The sequence below is a fragment of the Enhydra lutris genome, unplaced genomic scaffold (assembly GCF_002288905.1).
Source record: "Enhydra lutris kenyoni isolate GAN:26980312 unplaced genomic scaffold, ASM228890v2 scaffoldscaffold17, whole genome shotgun sequence".
In the NCBI taxonomy this organism is placed as follows: domain Eukaryota; kingdom Metazoa; phylum Chordata; class Mammalia; order Carnivora; family Mustelidae; genus Enhydra; species Enhydra lutris.
Window position 1 is genome coordinate 6,221,381 of NW_019154101.1, and position 18,644 is coordinate 6,240,024.

At 49.0% G+C, this 18,644-nt stretch overlaps 1 protein-coding gene across 1 annotated transcript in view; it reads left to right on the forward strand.

The window, feature by feature from the left end:
• LOC111147472 (transcriptional regulating factor 1) overlaps window positions 1–18,644 on the forward strand; it is a 200,221-nt gene that overhangs the window by 64,277 nt on the left and 117,300 nt on the right. The window contains exon 2 of the mRNA XM_022503502.1: window positions 15,928–16,010. The gene's annotated coding sequence lies outside the window, so the exon portion shown is untranslated. The remainder of the gene's footprint in view (window positions 1–15,927; window positions 16,011–18,644) is intronic.

An 18,644-nucleotide genomic window follows, 5' to 3' on the forward strand; every position in this document is an offset into this window, starting at 1 on the left:
GGAGGTGGAGGGGCACAGAAACCCTGTCCTCAGGGAGCTTCCAGTCCCGTGGAGGTAGCATAGCCCCTGACGTGAGGTGCTCCCAGTCTCTTGGGTAAAATACAGCCCTTCATGGAGTCCCCAGTCTAATGGAGGAGGCATAGGATGAATTCACAGTCTGATGGTGAGAGAGCTCATATTCTCAGGGAGCTCCCAGTCTGATGTGGGAGAGACAAAGCCTGTTTATCCAGCTGATGGAGGAGACCTGAGTCTTGCCTTCTGACCTGGTTTGATGTTGTGATGCAGACAGAACCCTCGAAGAAATGGGCAAGATGGAGCAGTTCTTAACCCCATAGCCTTGTTTCTGTGTCCACAATAGAAGTAGGGGAGATAGGAGAGACCGAGGCAGCCCGGGGAAGGGGCATTTTCAAGAGCAGCCTTTGATTGGGCTGTAGCAGCCACTCTTACTGGCCTCTGCCTGCCCAGCCCCACCCCGAAACATGTGCAGGCTGCGCTATCTTTAGTGGTCACCCTTTGTAATCTTTAGAGGCCGTTGCTGACGTGGCTGCTTCCTGGGCTGGACCTCTCTCCCTAGAGAACTGTGCTTTTAGCTGGGTGAGAATTTGGCTTGGGGCAGGGGAGGCAGTGCAGAGTGACTGGGGGCTTCCAGAACTTGGCTGTGGTCCTTTGCCTTCTCCTGAGTCACAGGGTGATACCTGGGGACCCTTTGGACAGTCTGTTTTAAGGTCAGAAAAATAAGAATATCCTAGAAAGGACGTTAGACGTCATCTAGTCTTATCTTCCCATTTCACAGAGGAGATTGTGGAGGCCCAGAGAAGGGAAGTGTTTTTCTCAAGGTTGCATAGAGGTTGTGTTGGGCTTATTGCCTAGCTCCTGAATCTGGTCCCTAGAGAAGAGGCCTGGTAACAACAGCACTCAGGAAAGTCCTGGTAAAGCCTACACCAGGTCAGTTATTCCCCCTGCTTAGAGCCTGCATAGTCCCATCCCACTTGGAGTAAAACCAAAGGTATTTCTGTAGCTTCAGGGCTGGCCTGATCTGGCTCCCACCTCATGCCTCTCTATCTGCCACTATACTTGTCATTCATGGCACACTAGACTTGAACATCCCAGGCCATTTCTACCTCAGGGTCTTTGCACTTGCCGATCCTTTTGCCTGGAATATCTTACCCAGGTGGCTCACTTCTTCACCTCTTTCGGAGAGCCCTAACTGGACCGTCTTAGATAAAATGTCTTCCTTCCCTGCCATTCTCTATCCCTCTTATCCTGCTTTACTTTCTCCAGAGCGTTCGTCACCATCTTAAATGGCTTGTCTTCATTTATTTATTAGTTTCCTTCCTTTAGAATGTAAATACCAAAACACGGTCTGTTTCCTTCTCTGCTATATGCCCAGCAACCAGAACATGTGTGGCACATAGTAAATACTTAATATCTGTTTGTTCAGGGAAGGAAAGGAGGGAAGGAGAGAGTACAAAACACAAATTGAAATCACTTGGTGTTAGGCGTTTCATTTGGTTAGGACCAAAAAAAAAAAAGAAAAAGGACAAAACGATGGGTGGCGAGATCGCATCACCTGCCAGTGTCATCTGGACCTGTGTCTTGGGTGGGGCGGCTGGCAGCAGAGTCTCTGTTGCTCCCTCCCTCCATCCGCCTTGTATTATCCTTTCACCTATAAGGAGAAGAAACTAGGTTCAGCTTCACCCTTCCCAGAAAAGAAATGTGTTTATAAATGCCCTGGCCATGGAAAGGCTCTGACCCCTCCCCTGGAGCTCTTCTCGCCTTCTGCCAAATGATGGAACAGAGACTGTGGTGGAAGGAAGCTGCATCTCCTCTCTTGGGGTTTATAAGTCTTAAACTTATCTGCAGGAGCAGATTGGGGGCGGGGGCATATGAATTTTGGTTGGACTCATGAAGCTGGGAGGTTGGAAGGGGAAGCTGAAAGCTCCCGGCTCCTCGTCCTGCCTCTTTTTGTGGGTGGCCTTGACTAGCTACTTCCTCTCTCACAGCTTAGCTTCCTCATCTATAAAATAGAAGAGTTGGACTGAACCTGGGGGCCCTGGGGGGTTGGTCAAGGCTCCTGGGGATTCATGCGGCTGGGTTGTTCCTAAGGTTCCCTTCCATACTGACATCAGGTCTCTGACACTCTTTGGATCGAATACCGGGTTTTTGGTAAAACCATGACTTCCTGGATAATGCTGGAAATAGAGGTGACAGTTAAGAAAAAAAAAAAAAAGTACATGTTAAAAAGTGTTCTCAATGCCAGTTACTGTAGTAAGTGTGGGTTTTTTTTCTTTCTTTCTTCTTGGTCTTAACCTGTAAGCGATTACAAGATCAAACAGGTTTCAGTTTGAGTCCCCATGCTTTACAGTCTGCGTCTCTATGGCGTCAACTTACCACGTTTACTTTCAACTAGTCGGGCTGTTCTGGGGAGGCTTTTGTCAGTCAGCTGCTCAGCTGTCAGGGTAGGAAGGCTTGGTCTTAGGCAGTTTGGACGCTGGATCCTCCGCACCCATAGACCTGGTTCCTTTTCCTCATTTATCTGCCATCTCCCTCCCCGGCACCCCAGCCTGACTCATTGAGCTCCCATCATACGGTAGTCTCTCTGGGGAGGTTGTTAAGTTTCAACCCACTCCCAAACCCCAGCCTCTTGCCCAGGACCAGCTACATACTTTGCTGGGCCCAGCACAAAATGAAAATGTGGGGCCCCTTGTTTAAAGATGAAGACTTTCAAGATGGCGACAGTATTGCCTTCAGCCAGGTGTGGGGCCCTCTGAACCTACACCGGTTGCATGCCCTTGTGGCTGGGCTCTGCTCTTCCCTCTTACGTTCCCAAGACCATAGAGGTTTATAAAACACATTTGAAAGGTCATGACCAGCTTCTTCAGAAGGAGTTGGAGGTGTCGCCGTCATGGCCTCTGGTGAGATTCAGGGCTTCTGGCCTGAGCCACTTTGTGTTTGGGAAATCAGGAGTGTGTAGTGGGGAGGGTTTGGGCAATGTCCTTGAGTGCCCATGGGAGGCTCAGAGGATGATGGTTTAGAAATGGTTGCATTGCCCAAGCAGCCCCAAGGATACGGGAAGCTCCTTTCTGCAGATGCATCACTTGCTTTGCCTTTAGGAAGTCCTTTGATGGGTAAACAAAATGTGGTTTATCTGTACAGTGGAGTATGATTTAGCCATAAATGGGAACGAAGTCCTTGTGCGTGGTACAACACAAAGGAACCCTGGAAATATTATGTTAAGGGAAAGAAGCTGGAGGTTGTATTTATTGGAAATGTCCAGAATGGGCGAGTCCATAGAAACAGAAAGTGGTTGCCAGGGGAAGAGGGGAATGGGGAGTGACGGCTACTGGGTATGGGGTTTTTTTTGGGGGGGGTGATGAAAATAAGCCTGTAGTGGTGATGGTTGGACAGCCTCATGGCTATGCTAATAGACCACTGAACCATGCAGTTTAAAGGGTAAATTTTACAGTTCACAAGTTATATCTCAATATTTTTTTAAAATGTGAAAATAAAGATCTTTTGAAGGCTTGGACTTGAACTCTCTACCCTCTGCCCTTGGTGGGTGTTGTGGGTTCAGTGCAAGAGCAGCCTTCTCTCCTTCCACGAGCCCCTCCCTCTTCCTGCCTCACCTTCAGCTGCAGATAATCTCTTGGGCATCCCTTATTACAAAGCCCGTTTTCCAGGAAAGATCTTCTGGAAGCATTCATGCTAAGCGGATCTGTGGCTGCTAAGACTTAGCCCCATCCAAGGCATTTGCATATTAGCTTATAAAGGGAGGAAGCTTTTAGGTAAGAGGAATGAACGTTTAATTTTAGAATTCCAAGTAAGAGCAAGTGAGCGTGGAAGGTTGCTCATTTTCATGGGGCCGGGTGCCCTGTGGCTCTGAAGCCATGGGTGGCCAGGTGCCCTTTCTGCCCACCGAGTTGGCTGACCCCAAGACAGAGTCAGGTTGGCAGTGGGTGAGGGGCAGGCCTCAGAAACATTCCTTCAGGACAAGGGTCCCTGCCCCAGGACCCCAGCTGCCTTTATTGTTTTACCGGCTAGGGGGTAGAGGGGGAGTGGGGGAGCAGTTCATGGAGGACTGCTCGGGGACGGGGGCATCTTTCCAGTCAGGTCTCATTTCTGCTTTGTTAATGTGTTTGGTTCTTGAATCATGTGGCCCCAATTTGAGACAAACCCCTTGCCTAGCTCTTCTGCTCTTGTCCCTCTCAGTTCAGTCCTGCTTGTCCTTGCCTGGGACTGCTCCTTCTCCCCTGTCCCTCTCACATATCCTGCTGCCTTGGCCTCCGTCCCTGTTGTCATAGCCCCATCCCTCAGGACACAGTGTAGTTCAAGCTCTAGCTCTTTGAGAATCCCTTTAGTCGGTATTAAATGATCTTTCTTCATATTTATTTGTGGCTCTTGGATTCTGAGATCTTTCTTTTAATCATCTTTGGATCTTTGGAGCACCTAGGGGCTCAGTCAGTTAAATGTTGGCTCAGGTCACAATCTCCGGGTCCTGGGATCGAGTCCCGCATAGGGCTCCTTGCTCAGTGGGGAGTCTGTTTCTTCTTCTCCCTCTGTCTGCTGCTCCCCCTACTTGTGCACTTTCTCTTTCTCTCTGCCAAATAAATAAAATCTTTAAAAAAAACAATCATCTTTGGATCCACAATGCCTGACACAGTGCTTGTACCCAGTAAGCACTTAATAAATGTGTGGGTTTTTTTTTTTTTTTTTTTTTTTTTAAGATTTATTTATTTGAGAGAGAGAGAAAACATGAGCAGGCGGGGCAGACTGAGAGGAAGAGAGAATCTGAAGCAGACTCCACACCCAGCATGGAGTCCAACGCAGGGCTTGATCTCAAGACATTGAAATCCTGACCTGGGCCAAAATCAAGAGTTGGACGCTTAACCCACTGAACCACCCACATGCCCCGTCACTTATATTCCCCTGAACTGCACTGAACCATGACTGTGCTTGGTCCTGTGAGGGAGTGGGAAGCAACAGAATGAGCCAGAGAGAGGCTGAGGAGATGACAAGCTTGAGGAATGACTTGATAAGAGACAAGAGAATAGCATTTGTGGTAGGAAAAGAACAAAGTCTGAAGCCTGCTGCCCGTTCACAGGGGCATCTCAGAGCTTCTTGTCACGTGAGATGACAAACAAAGGGCATCTCCCAAGCTGCCGCCTGCAGTAGAAGCTTCCGCGGAGTATCCTTTCCTGAATGATCTCTTAGATCTCAGACTTCCGTCATTAGTCAGAGGACCTGCATGAGCACCCAGTTACTGAGTGCCTCCCTTGTGTCAGGCACCGAGCTGGATTCTGTCACTTTGTAGGAGCTCCGTTGGGTCATGGATTTGGAGGGGCACATCCAAAGAGGCATCATGTATGATCGATGTGGAAGAGCACGGGGCCTTTGAATATACTCCTGCCTGGGCTTGGAGAGTTGCTTTTCCCTGAGCCACTTGGCTTTTCCCCAGTTTCCTGGGGATTTTAATTTCCCATGTGATTGCTCATGGGCAAGAGGCATTGGTGCTTACATCGTGAACACTTCTGTTCACATCCTTCCTCTTTGGGGAAGAGGGAAGTAAGTATGAGACGGGGCTGCACTTTCAGCCCTGTGCATCTGATGATGGATGGAGGCCCTGGCTCTGTTGGTTAGGGACCCAGCATGAGATGGCTGGCACATGCAAAGGGCTTAGCTAGTGAGACTTTAATGATGAGTGTTTAGAGATATGTGGTCAGAACTAGACACACCGAAGGGTTAGGGGCACCCTAGGGCTGGCCATAGTGGGAAGCTGTTACCTACCTCCCTGAGGCCGGTAGGAGAGAACTCTAAAGAAGGGGCCCCCACAATGGCTGTGATTCTGAAGGGATACAGCTACTGCCAAACTGACTAGGTAAAAGGAAGAGGGAAGTAAATGCTTTCCCTTTATCCAAATCCACCCGGAAGCCTACGGAACCCAGTCGATGCGGTCGCTAGTCTGATCAGAGCGGAGCACATTGTGTGTGTGTCAGATTCACAAGACCTAGCCCTAGCTGCATGGGCATTCTAATTTCTAAAGCTTCGCTGATTCCTGCATGTCTTAGGTCAGTCAGCATGGGACCGGTCAACCAGGGTTCACTCCTTTCGGAATCATGGCTGTTATCAAGCAGAAAGTGGAATTACATCAGCAGGATAGGCATTGGGTAGTTTTGACGATAGCAAGAAAAACATCCTATTCATCAATGGCAGGCACTGGGCAGCCTAAGCATTTTATGTGCGTCCTCATTAAATCTTCACAAGGACCCCAGCAGGTTGGCCCTCTTGTCCTCATCTTCGCCATGTTACCGGTAAAGTCATGGGGTTGAGACAGCCAGTAGGTTGCCCAGTGGCAGAGCTCACAAGAGGCAGAGTTGGGCTCTGAGCAGTTCTGTCTGACTCCTGAACACATACTCTTGACCTCTCAGTGCCTCATGGTCTCATTTCTCTGCACTGGGGCCTTCCCCACCCTGTGGTCCATGCCACATGTGTGCTGGTCCCACTGCCTGGGATGGTCTTCCTACTTCCTCTCCACTTGACCCAGTTGAACCCATTGTCAGGACCCAGCTCAGATCTCACTTCCTCTGTGAGACCTTCTCCAGCCAGTCCAGCCTCCTACACCTCTCTTTCAGTAATCCGTGATGGGATTATCTGGCTATTTTGAGTGTGTACCTCTCCTCCATTTCCAAGAAGACTCCAATTTTCATTGATAGAGGTGTTAGATCCTGAGTTGTTTTGTTTTGAACTCTTCATTCACTCAAAAGGTTGAATTGAAGAGACTTTAATAAAGTAATTATTTACAGAGCTATAGGGTTAAGGGAAACAGCAGTGGTGGTCTGGTGCCCAGGGACCAACACGGGGAGGGGTGGGGGCGGGAGGAAGCAAGCCATTATCACTCCAGAGCCGGAAGGAATTTCCTCAGAGTGAGCAGTCATGGCGCCCAGAGATGGCTGTCACCCTGGGAGAGGAGCCACATGGTAGGAACTGATGGATCTGAGGATTGCTTTTCTCCTCAGTAAATGCCCAGTGAAAGCCAACAGGGAGGATTTTTTTAGAAGGAAAGACCATAAGCTAGAGCAGAGCCCAGTAAGAGCTTACAGTCTAGCTGAGTGTTTGAGGGGGAGAAGACAGGCACATACCCCTTCCTAAAATAGCACAGCACTTTTGCGGAGCAGTATTTTCTCTCCGGACAGATGAGCATGCCATTAGCCAAGACTCAAGCCCAATGGAGGTGGACATTTGAGGAGCCAAAATTGTTGAAGGCTTCCTTCTTCGAGGATAAGAGGTGGTGCTTGTCCGGCAGCTTCTGTGAGTTATTTCCTGCAAGGCCTCACACGGGCCACAGAGGCATCTGGGTGGAGCGTGGCTAGTCTGTGTTTCAGCGATTTTGAAGTTTCAGAGTACTTAAAAAATGTCTCGAGGGTCCCAGAAGTTTGAATAATTAGCAAACATCCTTCATCTTTGGGGCTGAGCTCAGGAGAGGCTGAAGCACCATGTCCCCCACACGCCATAAGAATCACCCAGAGCCACTTAGGAAGATTTGATGTTGCACTGGGAGGACCTCAGTTTTCCTCCATATGGTGTTGCTTAATCTCATTTCTTTTTTCTCTATTCCTATTTTTCCACCCACTCCTGTTGGCCTAGACCCAACTAGACACTGGAAGAGGTAGGGTGAATTGTGGTCAAGCAGTTGGAAGGATGAAAACCCAAAGGGCCTCTCTTTGCTAGCTCTTACCTTTTGATGATGAGTTTCTTTGGATTTTTCTCTCTACTGAGTCCTGGACATGCTAGGAGATGCTCCAGACATCCTAAATGCCCGTTCCTTCACTGAACACACCACACCTCCGCCGACCTCCAGGCCTTTGAGCTCCTTGTTCTTTCTGCCTGGAAGACTCTCTCATCCCTCTTCACGGACTTGTTAGTAGGGACAGTGGGGACTGTGGAGAAGTCCATAGTTTACACTCCATCTGAAGCGTTTCTGGGCTCCTGAGCTATACGTTGTGGCTTTGATTGTTCCTTGGAGTGGGCGTGACTGGTCGCCTTGGCAGAGACTCAGGAAGGAAACCAGTAGGGGTGGGTGACGAAGCCGAGGTGCAAGCTCAGAAGCAGGGACCAGAGGAGACCCTCAGGCGAGACGACCAATCCCTGGGGCTGAAATTCAGGGAGAAGGGGGAAATGAAGCTGAGGAGGCCAGACGGCTCCAGCTGGGCTGAGGCACCTCTTCTGTATCTGTTCTTGGGGACCGGCAGGGCCTGGGTGTGGCTTGAGGTCAGTGACAGCGGTGGGCTCGGTCCTGGAGAGACAGCTTTCGTTTTACAAGAAGGAGATTTTCTACGTACCAGATTGGGACCTGCTCTGGCACTTTGCTTCTCAATGCTGTGTAGGTTTCAGAGATCAGATAATGCTTTGGTTCAGGTTTTAAATGTTCATTATTCCTTCATTACATAAATAAAACACAATAAAGATAAGCAAAGACGAAAGGGAACTGAAATTAATGTCACCCATAATCCTGCCACCCAGATATCATTTCGAACTTGCGTAGGGAAACTTCCCAGGTGATTTTCTGTATTTACAGAGTGGAAGCAAACCACTTAGATGGTATTTGTAGATATATTTTGTAACCTGGTGTGTGAGTGTGTGTGTGTGTGAGAGAGAGAGAGAGATTTATCCCATTAAAAAAAAATAAAATGCTTGCCCCAAATTAAAACTGAAGGGGATAAAGAGAACTCCCCTTGCTCTCCCCTCCTCACCCCTAATTCTGTTCCTCTTTAGAAGTTTCCAGGATATCCCTGATTAGGGAACAAGATAGAAGGGACAATATACATGAAATAACAAACTGGAAGTATTGGTTGTTGTAACTTGTGCAAATATTAGCCGTCACGTGTCAGGAGGAAAGTGAAGGGTGGGTTTGGAGGGACTGGGAAGTAGTTTGTAGTTAGTGAAGGGGCTTTCAGAAATCGGTACTGGGGAGTTAGGGGAAAGAGGAGATGCCGAATTTTTGAGGCCTGTCTTCTGTTTGGATTTGTCACATGGATGTCGGTGAGGAGCAGGGTGAGTGGAGGTGAGGGAGACCGAGGGCAGGGGCCAGATACTATCAAATCTTAACCTCCTGGGCGGGGATTGGGGTAGGGAGGGTGGCAGGAATGCAGATGAGCAAGAGACCTGTCAGGAAGCAGTGACAGTAATTGGTGGATATTTATAAAAATACCCTTGGCTGACAAAACAAAAAGTCAGCAAGTCTGTGTTAGACCCCCAAACTAAAAAAAAAAAAAAAAAAAGTTTTAAACAAATCTTTGACTGCTAAGAATCTGAGTGAGACTGGAGAACTGGTTGGGGAATCCTAACTGTCAGATATTGTTCTGCTTTTGTCTTTGGCTAGGCCGTCTTGGATTGTACCCTAATTTGTCCAGATCTCAGCTTTCTTATCTATAGTCGATTGGTGGTTCTCAGTCCTGGATGCACATTAAAATCATGAGGGAACTTAAAAAAATACCCCATGTCAGAGCCCTACTCCAGCCCAAAGGTGCCTGAATCTTTGGTGGTGGGCCTAGGAATTTTTTTAATGCAGCCAAGGTTGAATATCCCTGGGGTAGAATTCTCCTAATCGCACATTGTAGCACAAAAATGTTACAGTTCTGTGTCTGGTATTATATAATTTTATTCCTTTCAAACACTGTGCACCGATGTTGTAAACTTGTTACCTACCAAGAAGTTTTACTATTTAAGAAACACTCCCCATGGGGCGCCTGGGTGGCTCAGTGGGTTAAAGCCTCTGCCTTTGGCTCAGGTCATGATCCCAGGGTCCTGGGATGGAGCCCTGAATCGGGCTCTCTGCTCGGCAGGGAGCCTGCTTCTCCCTCTCCCTTTCTGCCTGCCTCTCTGCCTACTTGTGATCTCTGTCTGTCAAATAAATAAATAAAATCTTAAAAAAAAAAAAGAAAAAAAAGAAAAGAAACACTCCCCATAATTCTGAGTAGGCCAGGGATATAATGCCAACATCCTTTGTCCAATGAGTTGGAATCATAAACATAGGGAACCAACAAATAATTACTTTTTGCATCAGGAATTGAGAGCATGGACTTCTCTTTCTCATTCTCTCATTTTGAAAAAGCTACCAACTAGAAGCCTGAGTCCACCTCTGTGTATAAAGAAGATGTGGGGATGCCTGGGTGGTGCAGTCGGTCAAGCGTCCAATTCTTGGTTTCAGCTCCGGTCACGATGGCAGGGTTGTGAGATTAAGTCCTGTGTCGGGCTCAGCGAGGAGTCTGCTAAAGTTTCTCTCTCCCTCTCCCTCTGCCCCTCCCCTCTCTAGAGTGTATAAATAAATCTTAACAAAAAAAAAAAAAAAGAAGAAGAAGAAGGAGACTTTGAAAAGTTCAGAGAGGAGACATTACTGGAAATGTTTTCACTAGAAGAATTGTATATACCCTAAGTTCCGAATTAAGAGGTCCAGTTTGGGGAGTCTTTATCAGACCTAATTTCTACATGGAGTAGGGGATGTTTAAAGAGACTTGATGCTGTTTTATCTGTACCGTTGAAGTTTCTGGTTTTGTCCCTTCCTAAATGAGTCATTTTTTTTTTTAAGGAACCTAACTTGGGGAGGTGGGGAAACCGCTGTGAGAGGTGCCAAGGAGGGGAGGTGGGCAGTGAGGACCGAGTTTACACTTGGGCCTTGCACCTGGGAGGGCTGGAACCGGGGACCTGTCTGCTGAGGGTGTATCAAGATGAGAGGCACACAGCCTGGGAGGGGGTGAGGTAGCAGAAATGGCGTTGGTATGCTTATTAATTTATCCAGTATTTTCTGGAGTGCACTCACAAGCATGTGGACTGGTAGCAAAGCTCCCTGCAGGGGGCTAGGGGATGGTGAACCACAGGGAAGAGACCTCCTGGTTTGCACTCTATCTAGGTGGGGACATGGGCCTTCAACGGTGGCGGTTAGGCATGTCCCTATTTGCCTGCACTTACAGACACATGAACGGAGGCTGTAGTGCCCGCACCAGTGTGAACGGTGCCAGTGCAAAGGTTAGTGCCAGGCATCATTTCAGAGGAGGAAAAATGGCAGCCTGATGACCCCAGCACGAAGTGCCAGTGGGCCTGCTGGAACATACACAGGCCAGGCACCTCCGCATATCACTTCCTCTTCCTGTGCTCCCTTCTCCCGACTGAAAAGTGACCCCACACACCTAAGTCCCCCACCCCCCATGGCTGTTCAGGGTGCCCACTGTCCCTGATGCCTGTGGGGGCGGGGGGGAAGGACAGAGAGTGGGGAGCAGTTGCCAGACCCCGGCTTTGGCAAAACCAGAGCAGCTGCATGTGCTTTGGGCCATGTGTTTGAGGTGAGGGGGGAGCACGGAGCAGCGTGCTCCCTGATGCCCAGAGAGAGTTTTGTGCGTTGGGAACGGCAAGCGGGCGCACTCCTTTTATTTCCCACGGACCCCCGTGAAGGGCTGGTTTTTATCTTTGTGGAGGGATGTGCTACCTCCTTCAGTCGTGCCTGTGTGTTTTCTAAGTTTGTCACAAACTTCCTGTTTGGGTATGGTCTGAGGCTCGAAGCTTTGTTGTGTTTTGAAACCCGGGTGTTCACAGAGGTCCGGCGCTTCTCTCTTAGAGGCCGTGGGGTGGCCCCTTTGTTCTCCTTCTTTTTGCTGACGGTTGCCATCTTTCTTTGCAGACCTTCTCTCTGGGAAGCGCTCGGTAGCTTCTGTTCTTGTTCTCATTATCCAGGGTTGAGAGCTGGGAGGTTTGAAGGCTGGGAGGAAGGAGGGGGGCAACATTTATCGGGCCCCTTATATAAAGCTAGGCAGTGTGCTAGATGTTTCTGTACGTGTGTTGCATTTAGGCCTCATGGTAGCTCATGCAGAACCGGGCTCAGAGAGGTTAAGGGACCAGCCCAAGATTGGCCAGCCCCTGGATGACCAGGTCAGGATTGGATCCCAGCCTGACTCCAGAGGTCCATGAGGACCCTGCTGCGCCTTTGGTTCCACTGGTTTAAGGAGATCTTGATATCTTATTGGGCTTCTTTGTGGATAGCATCACCTTGACCCCTGTTTCTCTTGTTACTCAGGGGCTGCCCATTCTCTCGGTCTGGGGTGTGATTTGATGGTCCTTGAGTGTTCTGCTGACTTTGATCTTTCCCACTCATCTTCCCCTTGTAGCATCACAAAGCCCAGAATTATGTGTGGTCCGTGGCTGATGACTGAAGTGGGTTAGGGCCAACTCCCAATTCCCCAGAAATGGAGTGTCCTTTTTTCTACTTCTGACCATTCCTCTGGTCACCACAAACCCTGCTGAGCTGGATTTCTCACATCTCAAGCTCTTCCCTTGAAGAGGGAAGAAGAGAGGATAGCTATCTGTGTCTGTGAAAGCATGTGAAGGGGTAGCTAAGGAAGGATGCCAAGACCTCAAATATGTGGGAAGGAGGAGGAGGGGGAGATAAATCTAGCACCCTCCTTCTCATTGGGATAGCTCTTACAGGATGCCAGACTCTGGGTGCTCCTGCAAAGGAACAATCAGTACGCTTCCAGAAACTTGAAGATGGCCATGTGTCCCGTCCCTTGCCCATTCCAGTTCTCTTCTATTTTCTGAAAAACTTCTGCAGCTGTATCATCTGAGCTACATCAGCATTGTTTGTAGATCAAGCAATGTTTACCAGCCAACAGTCCCTGCATTGAACAGTGGGCAATTCCAAGCATTTTCAACACAAGTATCACTCACCTTCGAGGGGTTCGCAGTCTACATGGAAGGGAAATGCAGTGAGCTCAGAAGAGCCGGGAGGGTTAGGAAGCCGGGGTGGTGTCGCTCAGTGGGCTGCAGGAGAGGGCCAAGAGCTGGTGGGTTGAGAGGGGCGGGGCTGCAGGGGGAGAAATGTGTGGGGCCTTGGGGCCTGAGGGGCGTGGAAAGGGGAGGGGCATAGCCAGTGGGGTGGAGTGGAGGGTGCCGGTGGGAAACAAGACTGAAGAAGTGTTCCTGAAGGATCCCAAGGAATATGGCTCTAGAGTTGGCCATTTTCGCATATCGAGAGCTGCCAAAGCTAGCTGAACAGGACCAGGCTAGGTAAACACCGTGGTGTAAGAAGGCTCACCTGGCTGGCTGCCCTGGAAATGCCGGGGAACGCCAGGGGGCAAGTAAGAACACATTTATCCTGTTGAATTTTAGGAGGGGAAACTTTGGGGGCTTGGATGAAGGTAGTGACATGAATATAGAAGGGAAGACAGAGAAATGGAAGGCGTTAAGCCCCAGCTCTGCCCCTTGCTGCCCATGGGACCTTGTGCAGGTTACTTTATTTCTTGAATCTCTGTTTCATCGTCTGTGTGTGGAGGCCAAAAACACTTCACGGGACGGTCGTGTGAGGGTTTGGCTTGTGTGGCGGCTGGCACACACGTTGTGGTCAGTGCTCAGCAGAGTATGAGTCCTCCTGTGGGGGCGAGGCCCAGTTTGTGACCTGTGGGGAGGCAGCAGGGGAGTGTTCTGAGGGCTCTCCAGGGGCTCACTCTGGGAGCCTGTGGGGGCCTCCAGATTCAGTCTGGGGAAGGCTTTTCTAATCCAGGCTGCTGGGGGCCTGTCCAGAACCCTCACAGCCCTGTGGATTATGCCTCTGTGAAACCATGGCTTCTGGTTTCAGCTGGGCCCTCAGTACTGCTGGGCCCTCCAACCCCAGTCAGGTTGCCACTGGGGGAGGCTAGTGAGACACTGAGGCATAAAATTTCAGGAGGCCTCCGGTTTTAGGGCTGCCCTGTCACCTACATGATTCCCCTTGGTGGGGTGTTTCACACCATACCCCCTGTTGAGCTCCTTCCTCTCTGCCCTTCTTCACTCAGGACACAACCTGGCTTCGTTTATTCATTGACAAGTTCCAAACAGCGTAGTCTTAAGCCGACTCAGGTTCCTGCCTCCACTTCCTTGTGGGTACTGACACTGGGCCTCGTCCCAGCCTGATTTCCTTCCACTCAGAGATGGACGCTTCCCTCCTCCTGGCCAGAGAGAACCTTCTTCCTGTGCCTGAATCCTCCCCATCTCCTGTAGCTTCTGGGACCTCACGACCTTCCATCAGCTGGCTGAAGCCAAACCTCAAAAACCTTCACCCTCTCTAGTTCTCATTCCTTTTTCTCCTCCCCTAAGAGACAGTTGTCTGGAAAGAATCTGCCTTCAGGTTTTGCTCGTTAGTTGACACAGCCAACTCCATATGTTTTCTACCTGTGGGAGGTGTGCGGGGCCCAGGGGAGGGACCTGGTTGGATTTGCTGCAGAGGGCTCCTGCCTTCCACAGGAACCTGCCCCCTGTCAGGTCACCTGTGACCTCCATATTGCCACACCCAACGGACCCTTCACTCTTTATCTTTCTGGATTCATTGCTACTTTTGACACTGGACAACTTCCTCCTTTTTGCACCTCTCACTTCTCTTGGCTTCTTTCATTCCACAAATAAATCTCTCCACAACTATTTCTTGAGCACCAACATGTTCCAGACTCTGGGACGTATCCTAATACCATGCCCCTTATTTGTAGGGAGTTTGAAGACCAGTGTGAGGGAAGAAGGCAAAAAATATAAACAAATGTCAGGTGCTGATAAATGCTACAACAAAAAACACAGTGAGGAAGGGTGATAGGAAGGGTATGGGGTTGTGGGGGAGGGTCTCATTGAGAAAGGGACATTGTCACCAGAACCTGAAGAAAGTAAAGGATGCCCTGGAAGAAGAGTGTTCTGGGCAGAGGGGAGAGCAAGGGCAAAGGTCTTGAGGGAGGAGCTTGCTTGGGGTGTTTGAGGAAGCCATTCTGGCTAAAGGAAACTGAAGAAGGGCAGAGTAGAAGAAAAAGTCAAGGAAGAGGCTGGACCAGGTCATGTGGGCCCTGAAGGTCATTTCAAGAATTTTGTCTTTTATTTTGAGAGAGATGAAACACTGTAGGAGTCTTCTGAACAGAAGAGTGATTTTTAAATGATCACTGAGGCTGTTGTGGGGAGCATGGTGTATTCATCAGCTCGGGCTGCCATAAAAACGTACCACAAACTGGGTAATAACAGAATATTACCAGATAACAGAAGTGTATTTTATAACACTTACATAACAGAAGTATATTTTCTCACAGTTCTGGAGGCCAGAAGTCTGAGTTCAAAGTGTCGGCAGGGTCTCCCGCCCTCTGAAGGCCCTAGGGAAGGATCTGTTCCAGGCCCGCCTCCCAGCTTCTGGTAGCTCCTGGGCTTGTGGCAGTGGAACTCCCATCTTCACACAGCAGCATACTCCCCAGTACTCCCCATGTGAGTGCCTGCTTCCTAATTTCCCCTTTTTATACCAACGCCAGTTGTACTGGTTAGAGACCCACCCTACTCCAGGATGACCTTATCTCAACAGCTAATTACATCCGCAATGACCCTATTCCAAATAAGGTCATATTCTGAGGTATTGGGGGTTAGGACTTTAACAAAGGAATTTGGGGGAGATGCAGTCCAAGCCATAACACGATTCAATCCCCATCATAGGTGGATTCTAGAAAGGCAAGCAAGGGTGGAAGTAGGGAGACAAGTAAGGAAGTCATTGCAATAATCCAAGGAGCGAAACTGCTGGCTTGGACCAAAGTGGTGGCAATGGAATGAACGAGAAGGGGTGAGTCTGGATGTGTCTTGAAGAATCAGCTGACATCATTTGCTGGTTGATGGTGTGGAGGTGGAGTGTGAGGGAAAGAGGGGAGTTAAGGGGACTTCTGGGTTTCGGGCCTGAGGAACTAGAATGGCGTTGGGTGTCTTTCTCTTCTACATTCTCCTCTCCCTTGGGCTTCCTCAGCAGCCTTTCAGGGGCCTCCTCCTGGGCCAGTCCATCTGCTGTTGGATTCTTCAGGGCTCCATCCTTGGCTGCTCCGGTCTCTCCTCCTGATCGATACAATCTTTCCCATGTTCAAGCTGAATATCCTGAATGTGCTTTTTGGGTCACTCCTACAGGCCCTGGCTCTGGCGGATGCTGAAGGAGGAAGACATGGAAGCAGGACAACCCTGAACGATTAAGCTTCTTAATCCTGAAACAGGTAGCTGCTCTGAAGTGTTTTGTGATGAATGGGTCCTTGAAAGCATTCCTTGGATATCCATGCAATGGAAAATGCCCCAAGAAGGGGAGGAAGGATGCTGTGGGCCTGGTCACCCATAGATTTCTGGAAAACTTTCTTTGGGAAATGGTCGGCCGTTGTGGATTCACTTAGTGGCATTCAGCATCATGTGGAATGGGGCTGAGGGCCTTGTCCCTTGTGTCTCTTGACTTTGCAGAGTTGTGAACAGTGAAGGAGCCAAAAGACATTCATGAATGGTAGCTCTGGATGTGTTCAGGGGGAATTAGACCTCTCTGGAGAGCTGTAGTACAGAGGGCTGCTCTGAGAAAGCCACCAGAGCCTGTAGGAGGCAGATTCTTGAACCAAGGAGACTTTGAACTGGCCCTGGGACATTTCTAGTGTTTTTGTTTGTTTGCATGGTTTTTTTTTGTTTTTTTAAAGATTTTATTTATTTATTTGACAGAGATCACAAGTAGACAGAGAGGCAGGCAGAGAGAGAGAGAGAGAGGGAAGCAGGCTCCCTGCTGAGCAGAGAGCCCGACGCGGGACTCGATCCCAGGACCCTGAGATCATGACCCGAGCCGAAGGCAGCGGCTCAACCCACTGAGCCACCCAGGCGCCCCTGTTTGTTTTTTTAATCAGCTGTAGCCCTGTATTCTCTTCCAGGCTTCGTTTGCCCCCTAGAAAATGGACACATAGCTGGGATTCCCCTGCCAGGTTCCACACAGAAGTTGTCTGAAGGGTCAATAAGTTTGTATATAAAGAGATTTTTTTTTTTTTTTTAATGTTTAAACCCTGGCATAGCAAGGGATAGCCACTTCCCACAATTCTCAGGGACAGCAGAGAAAGGAGGGTGGTGGGTGTCAAACTGGATTCTCTTGGTATGTGCAGGTTGTTTTTCTTGGCAAGGGCCACACTTTTCATCTCTCTTAGTGAGACTCAAAGTTGATTGCTTCTGTTTCTTTTTTGTTGTGCTTGATTTTAATTTTTAAGCCATCGTGTCTTGGGGATCCAGTAAGAAACAGGTGGTGTCATCCAAAAGACTCTTCTGAAGGGACTGTAGGTATAGGCAGGGTTAAGAGAACCAAGCACAGGATGTTGAAGTATCCTGAGGCTAGGGGTATCAGGGAGCTGTTACCATGCCTGGTCCTGAAAGCAAGAGGGAAGGATTGGTTATTAGAACTGGAAAGAGAAGCTCCATGGAAAGGCTCTGTCTGGTGGAAGGATGTAGTCAACCTTCAGTGACACAGCTGGGAAGGAGCCAAGAGAATAAATATCCTCATTGAACTCCCTTGTCAGTCCTCCCGTCTCCTCATGGCCCCTCCCATTAGGCAAACTCAGCCAGAAGCTAGAAGGCAGGGAGCCAGACTGATGCTGTCCATAGAGATCAAGACCCTCTTGGGGGGCACAGAACTGACTGCAGAAGGGGGGATATAGGGATGCAAGTGGAAAATAGCTGACCAAGCAAGAGATGCAAATTGCTTGGATTATATTGGATGTTTCTATCCAAAGAGGGGTTTTTGTTTAGTGGAGTAAATGAAACTTTGCGTTATTAGGTCACCCATATAGAACTGTTGGCTGTGAGGGCTGGGAAGAGCAACAGAAATCCTCTAGTCAAATGTCTTCCTTTTTACAGTTGGGAAGACCCAGGAAAGTCAAGTGACTTGCCAAAGGCCACTCATGAATTCTTGAAAGTATGTCTTGAAAACCTGTTACATTTTAAGGAGAAAACCAACACAAAGCCACCTGAAACAGTTAAGAAGCAGTGTCAAGTAAAATCCAAGCACATGGGGAGAAAGCTGTGAATTAGTGCTTTTTCTCATTTATCATTTTGGATCCTCTGGGGTTGTGACCATCGTAAAACCCAACTCAAAGGGGCTCCCACCACACAGGAAATTAATTAATTGGCTCTTGTACCTGCAAAGTTCAGGGATGGGGTGGACTGCATTGTGGATGTGAAATAGCAACTCAACATGACATCAACCACTCTTCTCTGATGTCAGTTCAACCTCAGGGAGGCAGAATGGCTGCGGAAGTTCCTGGGCTCATAGTTAAGTCCCTGGGCTCATAGTTAAGTCCCTCTGGCCAGAAGGAAAGAAGCATCCTTGCCAGTAACTCCTAAAAAGACTGAGAAAGTAGCTTTTCCAGAATTTCATCCCCTGCAAGCCAACCCTGGCATTTCATTGGTGGGAATTATGCCACATGCTCATTCCTCAGCCAATCCCAGTAGACAGGTGAACAGTAGACAGTCTGTTGATTGGCAGGGGCGGCAGGTTTTTCTGATTGGTCTATCCCTCTCCTGGGGGCATGCATAACCTTTCCCTAGCACTAGGGCTGGGAGGACAGGTGGGGGGGACAGAACTGAGTAGCACTGGAAAAGGGAGATGGGTGCTGGGAGAATGGCTGCTGACGTTCAGTATACTGTATCATCTGTAGAAACCTTACTAATTTGGATGTAACAGTGACAGGAAACCTGCTTTTAACTAGCGAAAGTCCGAATCTTCAAGCATTTCATGGCAGTTGTTTCAGACAGAAGCTTTCCAAACCATTCTTGTTGGAAGGCTTGCAATTAGCATCTGCTTTCCAGTATGTCTGAAAACAGACTCTTCTGGTAGG